At 43.4% G+C, this 19,231-nt stretch overlaps 1 non-coding gene across 1 annotated transcript; it reads left to right on the top strand.

Moving 5' to 3' along the window:
- The first annotated feature begins 1,406 nt into the window (after window positions 1-1,406).
- LOC138294286 (U5 spliceosomal RNA) lies at window positions 1,407-1,522 on the top strand. The gene has a single exon (XR_011203326.1). It is a non-coding gene; the product is annotated as a U5 spliceosomal RNA (small nuclear RNA).
- Window positions 1,523-19,231: the final 17,709 nt, after the last annotated feature.

The following is a 19,231-nucleotide window of genomic DNA, read 5'->3' as shown; positions in this document are numbered from 1 at the left end:
TTGGCTTGGCTAGCTTATGTGGACAAAAAGTTATGAGGGCCTAAGCGTGAACTGTCCCAAATAGGCAAAAAGAGGCCTGGCACAGGAGGGGGAAAAGGCCTGGCAGCGAAGGGGTTAAGTCAAGCACTTAATCACAAACACTTGAGTAACTAATTCAGTTGATAACTTACTGTCCACTATATACAAAAACATTGAAAAAGACAAATAGGTTTGGCATAGGCGAAATATGTTGGCTTTACCAATGCTTGTTTATTAGGGTACAGCATTATTTTGCACACCCCAATGTGTCAATCGCAGCTGTCCCTGTTTAATAGGGCTTTTTATCTTTCTCTCTCATTGGATTGTCTGCTGCTTTGCCCATCAAGGGATGCTTAGAAGTTTAGTTAGTTCAATGTAGTCACCTTTACAATTAAATACAGTCTTATTTTCTCTGTGTTGCCTTCGTATGTGTTTGAACTTTGTGTTTCATATTCTTGTCACTTGGCGTGCACTGTATTGCATAATCAACGTCGAATGCACATATTTTTAGGTTTAGCATGCAAGCGCTCTTGCCTGCTGTAATCTATCTGTGGGCTTTTAACCAGGCCCACCACATGCCCATCACTTTTACTTGTACGTTGGTTTGCCTTTAAAAACATTATTTGTTATCATTGTTAAATGCTTTATGTTTCTCCCTCCTTGGGGCAGTTTTGTTACCTCCTTGGCCATCAACCCTATTACATGGATAATTGCATGTTTGCCCATATGTGTGGCTGTGAGTCAACTTCTTTTTCCTTTTGTGTCTCTCCTTCATGCTCTTGGTGGCCATGGCACTTTGAATCGGCTCACTTATGTCAACTGTTTTACTTTTCATTTTCAATTTATGTGCAGGAAAACTCCAATTAGGAATCTACAACACTAATAGCTCTAACTCATTCCTCTTTGACAATACTTGTTTTGTTACAGCAGCTGATGTAGTCTTATAGGCTTCAAGTACAAAACACACTGGCTCATACATTGTCTCTGAAAGAATAGCAACAAGCCAGCAAGCATGCTTTGAGGGAGGCATATAAAAATCATTCTCTTGGGTGCCACCAGTTCTCAGAAAAGCCAGTGTGAGGCACAATTCAAAATGTGCAGAGTTAAAGGAGCCGACATTACTACTCGAGCACGGAAACTATTGTGGTGCAGCCTTTCCTGTCATGTGACCCATGATTAAATCTACATACCTATAATTCCTTGTCACTTCTGAGTCCTCCTGTTGTTTCTTTTTGTGGCAGCAAGTGTTTTAATGTACCTGATTCCAACAATCATTATAAATTGGTTGTATTTCAAGTGTTTTTTTAAAGATGAACTTAGTAAAGTAAATCACCCTGACAGTCTGTGGAACCGTGTGTGAACCGCCACAGACATCGGCCATGAAAAGTATACTCTGGTTTCTCTTCAAACCGAATACATCTTTCACCTTTTACTAAAGATTTCTGCGGAAAGGCGCATTTAAGAGTTTCACTCAATTTGTAAAAGCCCTGCCCAGTGCAGGGTTACCCTTATTTAGAAAACAAAAATATAATGATATAGTAGGCAGATTGATTATTTGCTGGTTTCTTAAGTGTGACAACATTCTTTTGTTTTCCATTGACGCGCTTTTGGGTAGTGATTCTTACTGTGACGCAGTTAACCTATAGCCCTGTTACATGACATATAAGGAGGACACATGCTGTTAAAAAAACTCCATATCATCCAATGGGTTCCATTACCATGTAAGAAGCAGCGATAAGCACTCGCTTCATTCCTCATTTGAAGAAGAACAGCACTCGGAGAATGCAGTGAAAACAGTTTAATGGCAATACTCTACAGAATCCGTTTTGTTACAAAGGTGTCTTTGTCAACTAACTTTTGTGCCAAAAACCTTTTCTGTGGAGTATTTCTATTAAACTGTTTTCACTGCATTCTCCAAGCACTGTCATTAATCAAATGAGAAATTAAAAGAGTGCTTGTATTAACGACACTGTGGCTTAGTGTCCGGACAGCATCACTGACGGTCAGACGCTAACCGGCAACGCCAATATTTTGTTCCAGTTTGTGTGTGTGTGTATATATACATTTATATATGTATATGTAAAATGTATTTATATTTATTTCATGCCACATTCTAATTAGCAACTTTGAAACTGTTGAATAAAGTTTAAATCCAGCACAATTAACCTCCAGCGATCCTATGAAAATCACTTAATCAACCCTTGCCTAAAAACCACAAGCAATAGCAAAGCCAATAGTTTGTACTTATGCAAGATCTATTGGCTTTGTCTATGCTATTTCTTAGCCATGTACAGCAGCGTGGCTGCTATGCAACATGGCTAAAAGTTTTTTTTTAAAGTGCTACGGTGCAGTCAATGCTTGATCCATCACAACACTTTTTCATTTTCTTTTGACCTATGCTGCACAGCAGCCACTCAGCTGTACAACATGGCAAAAAAGATTGACAAAGCCAATGGGTCTCTCATAGGTGAGACCCATTGGTTTTATCAGTGCTTTGGGAAAAAGCAATGTGATGAGGCTAGCACTGGACATGTCTAACTTATTCATTAGGTCGAGCATGCAAGTGCTTTGACCAGTTGTAATCTATCTGGGGGCTTTTAACCACGCCCACTGCACGCCCATCACTATCACTTGTTCATGGGCTTGCCTTTCAAAAATCCATTGTTATCATTGGTAAATGCTTCACGTCTGTCCCTCCTTGGGGTGTTTTTCTTACCGCTATGGACACCAACCCTGTTGCATGGATAATTGCATGATTGCCCGTGAGCAAAATTATTTTTCCTTTTGTGTCTCTCCTTCACGTTTATGGCGGCCATGGCACTTTGAATCAGCTTGCTTATGTCAGCTGTTTTACTTTTCATTTTCAATTTATGTGGCAAGAAAAGTCTAGTTAGCAATTTACAACGCTAATAGCTCTAACTCGAGCAAACGCGAGACCCCTTTCATTGTAAATGCATGTTAAAAAGTGAGCCGGCGTCAAAATCTCAGCAGGCTGGGCAAAAGTGAGCACAGAACAGAGCTCTTCTTGACAAGCAAACAGTGAGCTGGAGCTTCCCACTGCGTACTGGCTGCATTTACATCCCGCTAAATCTTAATGTTTGTCTCTGTCACTCAGAAAGAGAATACCTTGTTGCTTCATTGTGTTGCCTTTTATTTTCCTAAATATCTGATTCATCCAAGCTTCGAGGGACTCCAATAGAAACATATCTTCCTCGTTTCGCTCAGAATATTCAGTAATTGCCTGCTTCCTTCAGCTGATTTATATCAAGGTTTGTGACCCACCTTGGCAGCTTCCAATGCAGTTTTTTTTCCTTTTGAGCAAACACAGGCTGGATGAAAGCGAGGCCATTACAATAATTTGTGCTCGTTAGGGATGGGAGATACAGCTGTGGCCTGCATAAAATGCTACCGCAGACAAGCCAACTTGGTTCCCGTCAAAAAGTGGTCCTCTGCGTCATCGCTGACCCAGAAGCAGCTGATAGAAAGGTACTCATTTGACGTATTTATCTTGTGCAATTTTCTAGATAGCGAGGACCTACTTGGTAGATGTTGGAATATTCTACTGAAGTAAAGGTGGGTAAACGATCGAACTCATCGTGCAAAATCAAAATACAGCGAGGGCAGTCTCAAATCAAATAGATGACGCTTAAGAGGTATCAGCAAATATGTATTTTTTCGCAGGAGTGCATGTTCTTTGAATTTAGCGATTTTCTAAAAAAGAAAAACTTTAAGGGTCATTCTCAACTAAATAAACTTTTGAAACAAAATGGCTACTCTATGGTATTTTTATAAGTGATTTATTTTGGTTTCACGGAAGTAAACAATGAAATAAAAGCAGGAACCAACCCTACAGTAAGAGTTAGGCGCATATTTATACTCCAGATTTGCGTCATTGTTTTTTACGTAAATCCAGAGCAAACTTAACTCCATATTTATATGTTGGGGCTAGACATGCCTAGTGCTGAAATAGGGGAGTTAAAGTCATTTTTTGCCTGCGGAAAACTACCTTCCGTCAATGACATGCAAGGTAGGCGATCCCTATGACTCTATGGGGCATATTTATACCTTGTTTGCACCGAATTAGCGTCATTTATTTTTACTCTTATTTGGTGCAAAACGAACTCTATATTTATACTTTGGCTCTAGACCCCGCTAGTGCCACATTTATGGAGTCAAAGTCATTTTTTGGACATGGAAACTTACCTTGCTTTAATGAGATGCAAGGAAGACGTTCCCATGAAAAAAATGACTGTATGGCCTTAATGCCATATTTATACTCCAGTGCAAAAATGGTGCACGGGAGGGAGAAGGGGGTAAAAAAATGGTGCAAAGCTTGCTTTGCCCCATTTTATAACGCCTGGGTCAGAGCAGGCGTTAGGGGACCAGTAGGCCTATTTCCATGGTGGAACACCATGGAATAAGCCCATAGGTGCCCTCCCCAGGCCCCAGGATGGAGGACCCCATCCCAGATAAGTACAGGTAAGTATTTTATTTTATTTTATTTTTTAAAGTACCATAGGGGACTCTCAAATGGGCCCACATACATGGCACAGGGTGCAATTGCCATGCCCAGGGGACTCTGGTCCCCTGTGCTGGCCATTGAGGTTGTGGGCATTACTCCTGTCTTTTCTAAGACTGGAGTCATGTGGTATGAATTGTTTTGCATCAGAAAATGACTCTAGGCAGGTTAGAGTCATTTTTTTTTACTCTAACCTGCCAAAGATCATTTTTTGGTGCAAAACCCCCTTCTTCCATACCGCCAGCCCCACCCGACTAACGTCATTTTTTTTTTTACACAAGCCTACCCTTTGCACTGGCTTGCACCATTCCATAAAGATGGTGCCCGGCTGGTGCACAGAAATGGTGCAAGACGGTGCTAAACTTGTTGGTGGAAAACTGCGTTAGTGCAGTTTTGCCCCATAAAGTATAAATCAGGGCCTATGACCCTATGGCCCTAGTGCCTTATTTATCCTCCCATGCAAAAATCACGCATGGATGGGAAGGAGGGGTCAAAAAACGCCTTGGTCTGGGCAGGCGTTAAGAGACCTGTGGGCCTATTTCCATGGTGGAACACCATGGAATAAGCCGACAGGTGCCCACCCCAGGGACACCCCCACCCACACCAGAGGGACAGCGAAGGATGGGGGACTCCATCCAAGGTAAATATAGGTAGGTATTATTTTTTTTAAGTGCCATTGGGGCCCTGAAATGGGACCCCCTACATTGCACTGGGTGCAATGGCCATGCCCAGGGGACCCTGGTCCCCTGTGCTGGCCATTGGGGTGGTGGGCATGACTCCTGTCTTTTCTAAGACAGGAGTAATTTGGTATGGATGGTTTTGCATCAGAAAATGACTCTAGGCAGGTTTGAATATTTATTTTTTTACTCTAACCTGCCTAACGTCATTTTTTGGTGTAAAACCCCCTTTTTCCATACCACCACCACACCTGAATTATGTCTTTTTTTTTATGCTAGGCTACCCTTTGCACCGGTTTGCACCATTCCATAAATATGGTGCCCGGTCTGTGCACAGAAATGGTGCAAGCTGGTGCTAAACGTTTTGGTGCAAAACTGCGTTAGTGCAGTTTTGCACCTAAAAGTATAAATCAGGGCCTTAGTGCCGTCCATTTGATGTGCTATATTGAAATTTGTTTAACATAGGGTGAGTAAAAAAACATATACATTATTTTACAGAGTTGAACCCGGTGCCCGAACAACAGATCGGAGTCAATTAGCAGTAAGAAGAACGTCCCTGTCAGGAAATTGCAATGAAGGCCTAAATTGAAAGTCGGTAAAGAGAATCATAGAGCTGCGGTATGCTGCGCCAATTATATTATCACATTGTTCTCACTAGGCGGATGATAAGGAGCTGCAAGCACAGCAAGCCCAAGGGAATGGGACATGTCTGGTGAAAACTGGAAATCAATAGGAGTCTATAATCGCCAGCAAAGTGCGCCATTTTCATTAGTTTGAAAGATGACAGGCGTCGCTGAATTGCTATGGAAACCGTTGAGCCAAGTGCATTTGTGGACGCGTAGTGCTCTGGGCGCAAGAGGTATATCACATCTGGCTCAGCACGTTGCGGGCCTACGAAGACAAGAGCCGCTACCCTGCATCTCCAAACCTGCTACCACTGAGTTTATCGCTATTAAGGCGATGGATTTCTGCGTACGGCGAAGTTTAAATGCAGGATTGATTGGAGGGTAAAAGATTAAACGGCACTTCTGCTTTTTGAATTTGGACTCAATATATATTCTATTTGCAGTTCGTTCTGCGGGGCCAAGCTTTCTGTCAGTTCAGCGCAAATTCATTTCGGTGCTGATGTGGACTTTATTTCCAGAGCGCAGAAGCAATTTGGCCTCCTGGGTTATCTAATGCTGGCTCTTGTTTTTTAAGCAAACACAACCAATTCAATGTGACAATGAGAACTGTAATCCAAACTGTAGTAAACCACCACTCATTTTTATAGCAAGAGCTTGTTTTTCTCTCCGGAAAGAAGTGTTTATTTTCTTCGCTGGGTCGTCTTTGTTCATCTCCCATCTAATCAAAATCTATTCTTGAACATGTATAGGAACACAATAAAATGATACACATGCAAACAGGACGAAGCGCGCCTTTAATTAAGACTAAAATGATACGCATGTTGTCTAGAAATCCATAATGCGATGGAGTCGGCTTTCTGTACCTCACTTGCTTAAAAAGGCGTGCTTGTAAAAGTATCCATTATTTTTCATAAATTGCATTAATGAGTATAGCACGTGTATTTAAATTATATCTGGCTACTTTGTGAGAAAAGTGTATTTGTGATTTTTTTTATATATGGATGTGATATAATACATTTGTGCAATTTGCATTAAAATACACAATAAATGGATAAAGTGCTACTATGTAACGCTCACAATTTGCCCGTTTCATGCGTGACACCTTCTACTATCCCTAGAGTTTTTAGACAACAAATCACTACACAGTGTGATTTGCAGGCCCTTGTGTCTAATGGAAAAATCTGAACTACACGTCTCAAAATGCCTAATACAGCTAGCTAGAGAGCCAGGACTGCTTTAAATGGCTGAATACATATTAAAACTATGAGCCAGTGACTGGTTTTGGCACATCCCCAAAATGCTCTGAAATACGTATTTTCCTTATAATGCCGGTCCTAGGGTTTCTGCCGCCCTTGGAAGTAAAGGAAAGTCGAAGGCCCTTGCAATTAACATACAAAGTGCAATCACAGGACACAACATCACAGAGACAACATCACAAGATGTTACATCGTAAGATCTAATGACAAATGCAAAATATTCAGAGGCGTAGCATGGTCAGTAAGATTGGGGGGTGAAAGCTTCAGATTTTCGAGCAATCACGTTAAAATACATTATACGAGGGGTTTAAGGGGCAATTGAAAGGGAGATGAATGCAGATTGGTAGGGGTACAAAGTGAGAGAAAACAATATTTTGTAAAATAATCAACATTTTTGAAGACTTTCAAAGTAAATTAGCGAGTACGTGTGCATTTTTTGTCCGTGTTTATGTAAAAACTCCTTGTGAAATCCGATAGGCACCTCATCTTACCAAACTGAAAGAACCTACACCCAACTATTTACCTGAAGGTACATTTTTTAGGGGGCTGTAACACCATAAATAACCCCCTTGAAGCTATGCCCCTGAAAATATTTAGGGATTTCTTTCATAAAGAAGTTAACTAAGATCAGAGGTAAAACTGACAACAATAAATATTTCAAGACACTATCTTCCATCTCACCACACAATCTCCGCAATAACACTATGAATGGACAAATGAACAAGGGGACCACAACATCACCAACAGGAGTATGAATTGACAAATTAATCAAAATATTAGAAAAGAAACAAATGACACCCTAACACTCCCAGTAAGTAGACTTTATTGTATGATTACTTAAAATAATTACATAAGTATCAAACGACAATCTAAAATACGCAATGGAAAAAAAGAGAAAAGATAAAAAAAAAAAAAACATTCCTCTGCAGTTCTGCTTAGTTCATAAAACCATTTAAGAGCTGTACATAAAAGCATCTGGGTGCCTATATTAAAAGTGCAGGAAGAAAACCATTGGGCAGCAGATTACCCAATAGATGCAGCACTAGATCCCACTCCTCGTGCAAAACTAGTGTGATATTATACTGCTTGTTACTCAATGAGTTGCGCCCTAGTGGGCGGGGGAGGCAGTGTTCAGTCCTTGTGGTGCTGTTTCAGGAAATCTGTTATTTAACAATGTTTGCACTAAGTGGATGTATTTACCAAATATTGCCGGATGTTATGTGGTTTGCAGAGAAAATAGACGATGTTGCACTTCTACAACATTGTGTGAATCATAGTGTAGAAAGATTGACCCCAGAAGCCTGCAGTGGGCATTATGCAATGCCGGGCAGCAACATAACAGATGAACCAATGACTATTTTTTGTAGATGCACAGCCTACATCGTACAATGTTAGTGAGAGGTTTCCAGCAGATGTTCATCTCTCTTACTGGAAGAGGAACCAGCCTGGCCTGTAGTATTAGTTTTAAACAGTGTTTGTCCAGTGCTTGATGCAGGTACAGCTGTCTGGTCTGGGTTGTGTAAGATGTTAGTAATGGATCATATGTGTCCTTCTCCAATAAGGCCTTAATATCAGTTCCTCTTGGAAGGAATTGTGTTTTGAGCCCAGTTTTCTATGGCTAGTTTTAGCTTCTCGATTGCTACATTTAGGAAGTTAGGCCATGGGTTATTGCCAGTTGTGAAAATCGTTTTTAAAACAGCCTTCAAGTGTTTTCGGGGGCTGATATTATCTGGAAAAAGTATTTAGCAAGTGAAGCCATGCATTCAAATTTCCACAATGTTCCACATTTCAAGAATAAATAACGTAATCCAACACACCTTCTCCAATACAAATTGAAAACCAAAATACAAATATACGTAAAAATAAGAAAACTGAAGGAGCGACCATAAAAAGTTATATCTGGGAAATGTTCAATAAACTAAGTTGAATTATATACGTCCAAAACCAGCCTAAACAAAATACAAGAATAGCATTATCGTCAACATTTTCCATTCACAAGTAACCAATTTCTCATATATCCTCACAGTTTTTCTAGTCTATGATTAACATGTGGACTGAGTCTCAACATATCTTCCCTTTAATCCTCTTACATCAGCTTTCAAAGAAGACTGGTCCATAGACACATCAACATTAGTCAGAGTCCTAACTCTGTGTATATAAAAATTCATAGCATTCCTTTCTACAGCGGGAAACATGGGAACATCTGTGAACACATTAATTTCAGACATGCCATTCTCACTCATTTCACGTAGCTCACCAGACACTTTATCAAAGTTAGTTCTCCTCCATCGAATAATGCTAAGCACACCAGCAGCACCCATGCACTCATCTCCACACACAGAAACTCTACTCAGATTCTATATTTTCCATCAGTAACCCTAACCGTTCTACTGAAAATGTCAGTTACCCCAACACGTTCAGACCACATAGGTTACTCTTTACTGACCACATTAGGGATTTTCATGTGGACAACGTTGACCATCTTGAGTCACTTAACATTGTTTTTTCCTCTTCTACGATCCATATCAATTCTCAACTTGTTATAGCTGAGCCGCCTACCATGCTTCCTCCATGACAAACTACTTTTCACTGCTAGTTGCATTGATTCTCCAAGAACATAACTGAATCTCTCTACCTGCCTGTTGGATTGGGGATGGCAATTAGCAGTTCTATTGTGTATTACCCCACATCTTGGAAAATGATTTTAAAAACTCCCAGCTCACAAATTTAGACCAATTCCTCAAGTAAACTTTCAGTACAGAATACATCCTCCAGGAATTCCACCACAGCCTCAGAATTAACTTTCTCTAATACCTTGACCTCTGGCCACTTTGAGAAATAATCAATCATGAGCAAATTTTAAACTTTATTTTCACCAATCCATAAATGGGCCAGGAATGACAATTCTTACTTTTCTCCAAGTTTCCAAATCACATTTGATAGGATGGCTTTCAGCTACAATTGGTTTAGAAGAGTTATCACTGAGAGAACATTCAACACAACTGCACACCCTAATTTCAACTAACCTGTCTATTCCAGGACACCAATAGAGCTCTCTGATCTACTGTTTTATCTCTAACATACCTACATACTCCTTACAGCCCATACTATACATCCTTTTTCTCAAACCAAATGGAGGAACACTTTTATCTCCCCTCATCAATATGTCAATTCTTTCTTCACCTTAAAGAATGTTCCTACATCTTGACTGAGCTTCCTTTCTGTGGCCACGCCATTGTTACGTAATTACACATATTTTTCTTTTAAACATCTCTATGTCCAACTCCCACACCTGCCTAGAGATGCGAGATGAACAATTGTAGCACTTATCTGAGAATCCATCTTTATCTCATAAAATGTTGATGTCATGCAAAGCGAATACTTCTTCACACTCTTCCTCCTCATCATTCCCAACAAATCCCAGGTTCAAAGGGAGATGAGACATGCAGTCAGAATGTTTATTGTCCCTCCCAGGAATATACTCCACCTTAAGTTGGTATGATTTTGATTTAAATGCTAATAACGCCAACCTTGCCAAAGGAACCTTTCCCTAACTGAAGAAAGCACACTGACTAAAGGCCTCTGATCAGTCCTCAGAATAAATCTCTTACCCTAAGGAAATTGTCTAAAATGATTGGCAGCCCAGGAACAGGCTAACAACTCTATTTCTAGTACTGAATAGTTTATTTCTGATGCTTTTAACCCCTTCTGTGCCGCAAACGTAATGGTTACGTCTCGCGGCACAGTGCTTGTGTGCTAAGGACGTAACCATTACGTCCTGGGCACAGAGTTCAGAGGGAGTGCTAGCGCTCCCTCTGTGGCCTTCCCTCCCACCTCCCAAAGGCAGGAATGGAAGGGGGAGCCCTTACCCTTCCACCCCCGACACCCTCCCGACCCCCCACCCTCGTGACGTCAGCATGCGATAGCGCACTGACCTCATAGAGGCCGCCTCCCATCGCGCTGGAAGCTCCAATCACGTGATGGAGGCCTGAGAGGCTTCAAAGGGAAGGAAAGGAATTTCCTTCCCTTTGAAGTCTCTCAGAGCTTTTCAAAAGCCGGATCGTAAAGCGATCCGGCTTTTGAAATGCCCACTAGACACCAGGGATTATTTTGTAAAAGGAAAATGGCATGAGGGGAGCGACCCCTTGGGCAAGGGTCGCTCCCCAGGGGGTATTTTTTTTCAAGGCCTTTTCTACCTCCCCCGGGGCAGAAACCTCTAGGCGCCAGGGATCATTTTTTGTTGTTTGTTTTGTTTTGTTTTGTTTTTGTTTTTTAGAGGTGGGGAGCGACCCCTTAGGCAAGGGTCACTCCCCTAGGGGGCAAATTATATTTAGGCCATTTCTGCCCCCCTTGTGGGCAGATTGGCCTATTTTTACGAGGCTAATCTGCCCCCAAGAGGGGCAGAAACCACTAGACACCAGGAAGGTTTTGTTAACACAAATTTCATGCAAGGGGAGCTACCCCTTAGGCAAGGGTCACTCCCGGTGTTTCAAATTTATTTTAGGCCATTTCTGCCCCTCTGGGGGCAGAAACCTCTAGGCGTCAGGGATAATTAAAAACATTTTTTTTTTTTTAGAGAGGGGGAGCACCCCATTAGGCAAGGGTCGCTCCCCTGGGGGGCAAATTGTATTTAGACCATTTCTGCCCCCCCCTTGGGGGCAGATTGCCCGATTTTTGTTAGGTCAATCTGTCCCCAAGGGGGGCAGAACCCTCTAGGCACCAGGGATAATTTTTTTCTTTTTTTCTTCTTTTTTTAAAGATGGGGAGTGACCCCTTGGGCAAGGGTCACTCCCCGGGGGGAGGGGCAAATTAATTTTATTCCATTTATGCCTCACCAGGGGCAGATCAGCATATTGTTATCAGGCCGATCTGCCCCCGGGGGGACAGAAACGTCTTTGCGCCAGGAAAAAAATGTTTAGTTTTTTTGGTTTGTTTTTTAGAGTTGGGGAGCGACCTCTTAGGCAAGGGTCGCTCCCCTGAGGGGCAAATTATATTTAGACCATTTCTGCCCCCTTGGGGGCAGATCGGCCGATTTGCGTTAATCCAAACTGCCCCCAAGGGTGGCAGAAACCACTTAGGCACCAAGGATTGGTGTGTGTGCATGCATGTGTATTCTTTACTGGGGCAGCCCCTTGGGTAAGGGTCGCTCCCCATGGGGGCGCATTACTGTTGGCCATATCTGCCCCCCCTTGGGGGGGGGGGGAAGAAAGCCCACCAGAGACCAGGGAAGTTTTTTTTTTTCCAAAATAAGAAGTTGGGGGTATGGCCATACCCCCACCCCAAATAAATGGGGCCAAAGTTGTTCTGCTCACCAGTGGGCAGATGGGGCAATTACCCCTGATCCACACCCAGGGGGGCAGAAAGTCTACTAGAAGCAAGGGAATTAAAAAAAGAAAACAACAAATATTGGGGTGGTGGCTACCAATCAGTATGGGCCTGGTTATGCCCCCAACCCAACTGAAGGGAGTAACAGTCTTTCAGCTCTCCCCACATCCTAAAACATCTTATCCCACAGCAAGCAAGAAGACATTTGATTATTTTGGGTTTTGGTTTTACATTTGGTCCATGAGACCTTGGCTAACTCTCAATATCGTCCCACTTGGAATGGTGAGGGCTACACGTTATGGACTTTGGGACGCTGCCATGTAGAAAAATCCACAAGACCTAGACACATCTGAAAACTAAACATCTGGGTGATTCCAGGGTGGTGTGTTTCACATGCACCCCTCACCATTTTCGAACCCACAATGCCCTGCAAACCTCCAACTTGGCTGGAAATCACACATTTTTCCCATGTTTTTGTCATGGAACCTTCCGGAATCTGCAGGAATCCACAAAATTCCTACCACCCAGCATTGTCTCATCTATACCGATAAAAATTCTGCTGCACTTGTCAGCCTAAAAATGTTTTTTTGCAAACTGCTCTTTTGGACCCCCTTTGGTTCCCCCTCAATATCAACATGTTTTTGGCTCTTCCCTTTCACAAGCACTTGGCCCACCTACACAAGTGAGGTATCATTTTTACCGGGAGACTGAGGGGAACGTTGAGTGGTATGAAATTTGTCCTAGTGTGGTAATCCCACACAGAAATGTTGGAAAAATGTAATTTGTTAGCTAAATTTGAGGTTTGCTGAGGATTCTGGGTAGGAAAACATTGGGGAATCCACGCAAGTCACACCTCCCTGGACTCCCTCGGTGTCTAGTTTTCAGAAATGTCTGGGTTTGGTAGGTTTCCCTAGATGGCTGCTGAGCCCAGGACCAAAAACGCAGGTGCCCCCCACCACAAAAAAAGGTATTTTTATTTTTCATAATTTTGATGTGTACAGATAGGGTTTTGGGGCATTTTCTTTTGTGGGCAGTAGGCCTACCCACAAAAGTGAGGTACAATTTTTATCAGGAGACTGGGTGAAAGGACATTTGTGGGTCCTCTCAGATACCAGAACTTTCTGTCACCAAAATTAGAGGAAAAAGTGTTTATTTGGCCAAAGTTTGAGGTTTACAAAGGATTCTGGGTAACAGAACCGGGTCAGAGCCCCACAAGTCACCCCATCTTGGATTCCCCTAGGTGTCCAGTTTTCAAAACTGCGCAGGTTTCCCTAGGTGCCGGCTGAGCTACAGGCCAAGATCCACAGCTAGGCACTTTGTAAAAAACAGCTCTGTTTTCTTTGTGAAAATGTGATGTGTCCACGTTGTGTTTTGGGGCATTTCCTTTCGCGGGTGCTAGGCCTACCCACACAAGTGAGGTACCATTTGTATCGGGAGACTTACGGGAACGCTGGGAGGAAGGAAATCTGCGGCTCCTCTCAGATTCCAGAACTTTCTGTCACCGAAATGAGAGGAAAAAGTGTTTTGTTGGCCAAATTTTGAGGTTTACAAAGGATTCTGGGTAACAGAACCTGGTCAGAGCCCCACAAGTCACCCCATCTTGGATTCCCCTTGGTGTCTAGTTTTCAAAAATGCGCTGGTTTGCTAGATTTCCCCAGGTGCCAGCTGAGCTAGAGGCCAAAATCCACAGGTAGGCACTTTGTAAAAAACACCTCTGTTTTCTGTGGAAAAATGTCATGTGTCCATGTTGTGTTTTGGGCCATATCCTTTCGCGGGCGCTAGGCCTACCCGCACAAGTGAGGTACCATTTTTATTGGGAGACTTGAGGGAATGCTGGGTGGAAGGAAATTTGTGGCTCCTCTCAGATTCCAGAACTTTCTGTCACCGAAATGAGAAGAAAAAGTGTTTTTTTGGCCAAATTTGGAGGTTTGCAAAGGATTCTGGGTAACAGAACCTGGTCCGAGCTCCACAAGTCACTCCATCTTGGATTCCCCTAACTGTGCAGGTTTGCTAGGTTTCCCTAGGTGCCGGCTGAGCTACAGGCCAAAATCCACAGCTAGGCACTTTGTAAAAAACAGCTCTGTTTTCTTTGTGAAAATGTCATGTGTCCACGTTGTGTTTTGGGGCATTTCGGTTTGCGGGCGCTAGGCCTACGCACACAAGTGGGATACCATTTTTATCAGGAGACATAGGGGAACCCAGAATATCAAAACAAGTGTTATTGCCCCTTGTCTTTCTCCACATTTTTTCCTTCCAAATGTAAGACAGTGTGCAAAAATGACATCTATTTGAGAAATGCCCTGTAATTCACATGCTAGTATGGGCACCCTGAAATTCAGAGATGTGCAAATAACCACTGCTTCTCAACACCCTATGTTGTGGCCATTTTGGAAATACAAAGGTTTTCTTGATACCTATTTTTCACTTTTTATAGTTCAGCAAATGAATTGCTATATACCCGGTATAGAATGAAAACCCATTGCAAGGTGCAGCTCATTTATTGGCTCTGGGTACCTAGGGTTCTTGATGAACCTACAAGCCCTATATATCCCTGCAACCAGAAGAGTCGAGCAGACGTAACAGTATATTGCTTTCAAAAATCTGACATCACAGGAAAAAGTTACAGAGTAAAACTTGGAGAAAAATGGCTGTTTTTTTCACCTCAATTTCAATTTGTTTTATTTCAGCTGTTATTTTCTGTAGGAAACACTTGTAGGCTCTACACAAATAACCCCTGCTGAATTCAGAATTTTGTCTAACAGAAATGTTTAGTTTTCTGGGATCCAGCATTGGTTTCTCACCCTTTTCGGCCACTAACTGGAAGGAGGCTGAAAGCACAAAAAATAGTAAAAATGGGGTATGTCCCAGTAAAATGTCAAAATTGTGTTGAAAAGTGGGGTTTTCTAATTCGAGTCAGCCTGTTCCTGAAAGCTGGGAAGATGGAGATTTTACCACCGCAAACCCTTTGTTGATGCCATTTTTAGGGAAAAAACCACAAGCCGGCTTCTGCAGCCCTTTTTCCCAATTTTTGTGAAAAAAACAACATTTTCGCTGTATTTTGGCTAATTTCTTGGTCTCCTTCAGGGGTTCAAGGTTGTGCCTTGCACACTCCAACAAACCTCCTACTTTAAGCCCAAACAGAGGCCCATGCATGTACTAGATGGTAGAAACAGCCTGAATAAATTAACCAAAACTGCATTTCCATTTCCCCCTGTACCTGAGGGCTGAATTGAAGCAACTCAAGAGAAGTTAGGATTCAGTAATTTTTTCTTCTTCCTCAGAGCACCTGTGGCCTCAATCATTATTACTGACAACCAGCTACATTACCTTTGCTAGCACGTGAGCTGTCCGGCTCCTACTTCTCCCATTCTTCTGGCCAACATGTCGAAGTAGATGTGGACATCAAATGGGTAAGAAGCGGGTTTGTTATAAAGTATTTGTAGGAGCCGCACAATGTGCAGCTGCTCTCATATAACCTCCAGTTCCATCTGATTCACTTGAACACACACCATCTCCCACATTCCAAGAAGCAACAATCGAAACAACTATAATGAGGATAGCTTCTCTATAGGTGAGATCCAAAGTACCTTTAATGTTTCTAGATGACTGTGATTGACAGAAGATGTATTGAACGTTCGCAAGAAGCATGGTAGCAATGTGGTGGCCCAGGAGACTAGCAGTATGTTTTTTGTTTTATTTTAACCTTAAGCTGGTTGAGAAGATCCAATCACTTTTGTCATCCCTTCACAATCCTCTGGCAATGCATGCCTTTGTACTCACAGTGAGATCGAGCTGCAAATTTACTTAATCTACAGCAAAGGTTCTACTAATTGCAGATTTGCACCATATTAAGAACTTCTGGGCAGAGTAGTAATGGGTTGATAAATACATTTTAGGCGGCTTGTTGACTAGCAGGCATATAGTTCACTTTTACATCTCTCATTATACTGCCCTAATGGCATCTGCCATTTATTTATTTTTTGTTTTAATATTCTTTTATTGGTAATAATACAGTGTGGTACAAGGTCAGTTGGGATCGAGGTCTCAGCATTTAGAAATAGTTACACATCAAAAATATTAGAAAATTTGAGAAATTGAGAAACGTATAAGACACTAAAATATTGTCGTTCGTACTTCGAAAAACCTGAGGTACTGTTCGATTCCAACATATAATAGGAGAAGGGGGTTAAAAGAAATGGAGATAAGGGTAGAGGGTAGATTGTAACTGTTCAAACGGGAAGACTGGGAATCGTGTCATTGATCGCCCAGGTAATGGGTAAGAAAGAGTAGGAGAGGAAATCAGATAAGTTAGCTGGTCGAACAGCAATGATTTTGGGCATGGGGTCACCTGATTCCCTGAGGGCACAAAGTAAGATTCTTGCTGCATCGGTGTCCGAATTGAGACCAGGTCAGAGAGCGGTTGCCTAGTGAGCTTTCGGCCAGGGTTTTTCACCTTGGGAAGAACGCAGCGTCACGATATTGATGTGTCCCAAGGTTGCAAGTTACCAAGGGGGGGGTGTTGCAGCACGGGTAGTGGGGCTTGCAGCTCTTGTCTACACTGTGGCCAATTCAGGCTGAAACAAGGTGTCTTTCTTACGACGCGGAGATAAGGGTCTGTGGCAAAGGTCTGCTTGGGGTGTTGCTGAAGGGCGGTATGTAGTCTCTAGTGAATTTAGGAGGAAATACAGAAGAAAAAGAAGGAAAGAGGGAGAGAAGGAGAGAAAAAGAGAAAAAAGGACAAAAGAAAAGAGGGAAAAAAGAAGGAAAGGAAGAGAAGAAAAAAGGGAGAGAGAGAAAAAGAGGGAAAGAGGGGGAAATGGAGTAAGGGGAGAGAGAAATACAAGAGCAAGGGTAGGGAAGGAGGGGAGAGGGGGAGGGGAAAAGGGAGGGAGCGGTAGTTCTGGGTGGGGCACTATCGTCCCCTTGTAAGGAAGGGAGCCCATACCTGCGTGAATATTTGAGCTTGATCTTGTAAGTTATAGATGATTCTTTTGTGTGCGGCAGTGCGGGTCATGGCTATGATCCACTCCTCCGGGGTTGGAGGGGTCTCTGACCGCCAGTGGCAGAGTATGCAGATTTTTGTCAGTGGCTAGTGCTGTATGCAACAGTCTTTTATGTGGTCTGGAGAGATCTGGTAGGGAGGTCATATCTTGTAAAAGTATGAGGGCGGGGTGAGTGGTGACGGAAGTGACATTGATTCGGCCATAGTGGAGCTCACAACATCCCAAAGTGGTCGAACTGTTGGAGAGTCTATCAGGATATGTTTTAAGTCACAAGATGTCTCTGGGCACCGCCAGCAGTTCGCGTGTGGGAGGAGTCCTGTCCTATGTAATTTCACTGGGGACCAATGCCAGTCGTGTAAGACTTTAAAGAGGCAGAATTTCAAGCGTGCCTCCCGGGTGCCTCTGTCTAGAGCCTCTAGGATGGCTTCCCAGTCATCTGAATCTAGTTCCTGTTGCAGTCGGGTTTGCCACTGTAAGCGCAGTTTGTCAGAGAGAGGCTGGGAGTAGAGTCGTCGAATAATTAGATCGTAGAGACCCAACATTACTCCCTTATGTTGCCCCCATTGCTGCAAGTAAGCCACTATAGGTGAGGGCAGGGACCCCCGGAGGGAAGTTATATTCCCCCAGGAGATGCAATGCTTAAGTTGTAGATATCTCCATTCCTGATTCGGGTGGAGGCCAAACTCCTCCTGTAGCTTGGGGAAAGGTTTGAGCACTTCATTTTCCAGGACCTGAGAGAGGGTGAGGATACCTGCCTGCCTCCACTGCGGCCAGTTGAGTACCTCGCCACCTATTCGGAGTCCACTGTTGTGCCATAAGGGCGCTTGAGTGTGTATGAGGGGGTGGACCCCAAACAGTCGGTGGGCCCTTCGCCAGGCTGCCCTGGTCACCTTCAAAATATGGTTCACCGAATTGGTGGATGGGAAGTTTTCACGGTAGGGTCCCCTGAGTCCTTCGTTCGCAGACAGAAGTCGTCTTTCCACTGCTATCCACAAGGGAGGGTCTGGGGTGTTCGATAGTGTATTGGACAGTTGGGACATTTGGAGGGCTAGAGAGTAGTGCTCCACCAATGGGAGTCCCATGCCCCCGTATGAGCGTCTGGCCAGAAGTTTAGCTGGTGATAGCCGTGGTCGCATGGTGCCCCACACAAATGATCTGATTAGTGCATCAATGTCTCGTAGTGTGGAGAGGGGCACTTGTAAGGGAAGAAGACCCAGGATATAGGTGAAACGGGCACCGTCACCATTCTAACCGCTTGCACTTGGCCCCACATGGAGAGGCTCAACTGGGTCCATTTTGCAAAATCCAGTTTCGCCCGCATAATGAGAGGGTCAATATTGTCCACCACCATGTGTGTCAGGCCTGGATTGACAAGCACTCCCAGGTATTTAAGCGTTTCGGCGTCCAGCGGAATGAATAGCCTAGGAGTGCTGCCTTTGTGGTTACTCGCGATAGTGGGAGGGCCTCGCTTTTGTCCCAATTAATGCGGTATCCCGAAAGGGCTGCAAAGTCCTCGATTACCTCTAGCAAGGCCGGTATGGATCGTTCTAAGTTCGTGAGAGTTAAGAGGATGTCGTCAGCGTATAAGTATATTTTGGAGGTACCTTCGGGTAATTGGAGGCCGGTCCTAGAGGGGGAGGACCGAATGGCTGCAGCCAAGGTCTCCATTGCCAGCAAGAACAGGAGAGGCGAGAGGGGGCATCCCTGTCGTGTGCCCCTCTGGATAGGAAAAGGATCCGAGAAGAAACCCCCACAGTTGACTCTGGCCGCGGGCTGGTCATCGAGCAATCGCACCATAGAGATAAAT

This window comes from Pleurodeles waltl, chromosome 4_2 (genome assembly GCF_031143425.1).
Source record: "Pleurodeles waltl isolate 20211129_DDA chromosome 4_2, aPleWal1.hap1.20221129, whole genome shotgun sequence".
NCBI classification, from domain to species: Eukaryota; Metazoa; Chordata; class Amphibia; order Caudata; family Salamandridae; genus Pleurodeles; species Pleurodeles waltl.
This window is presented reverse-complemented; position numbering and strand designations above follow the sequence as displayed.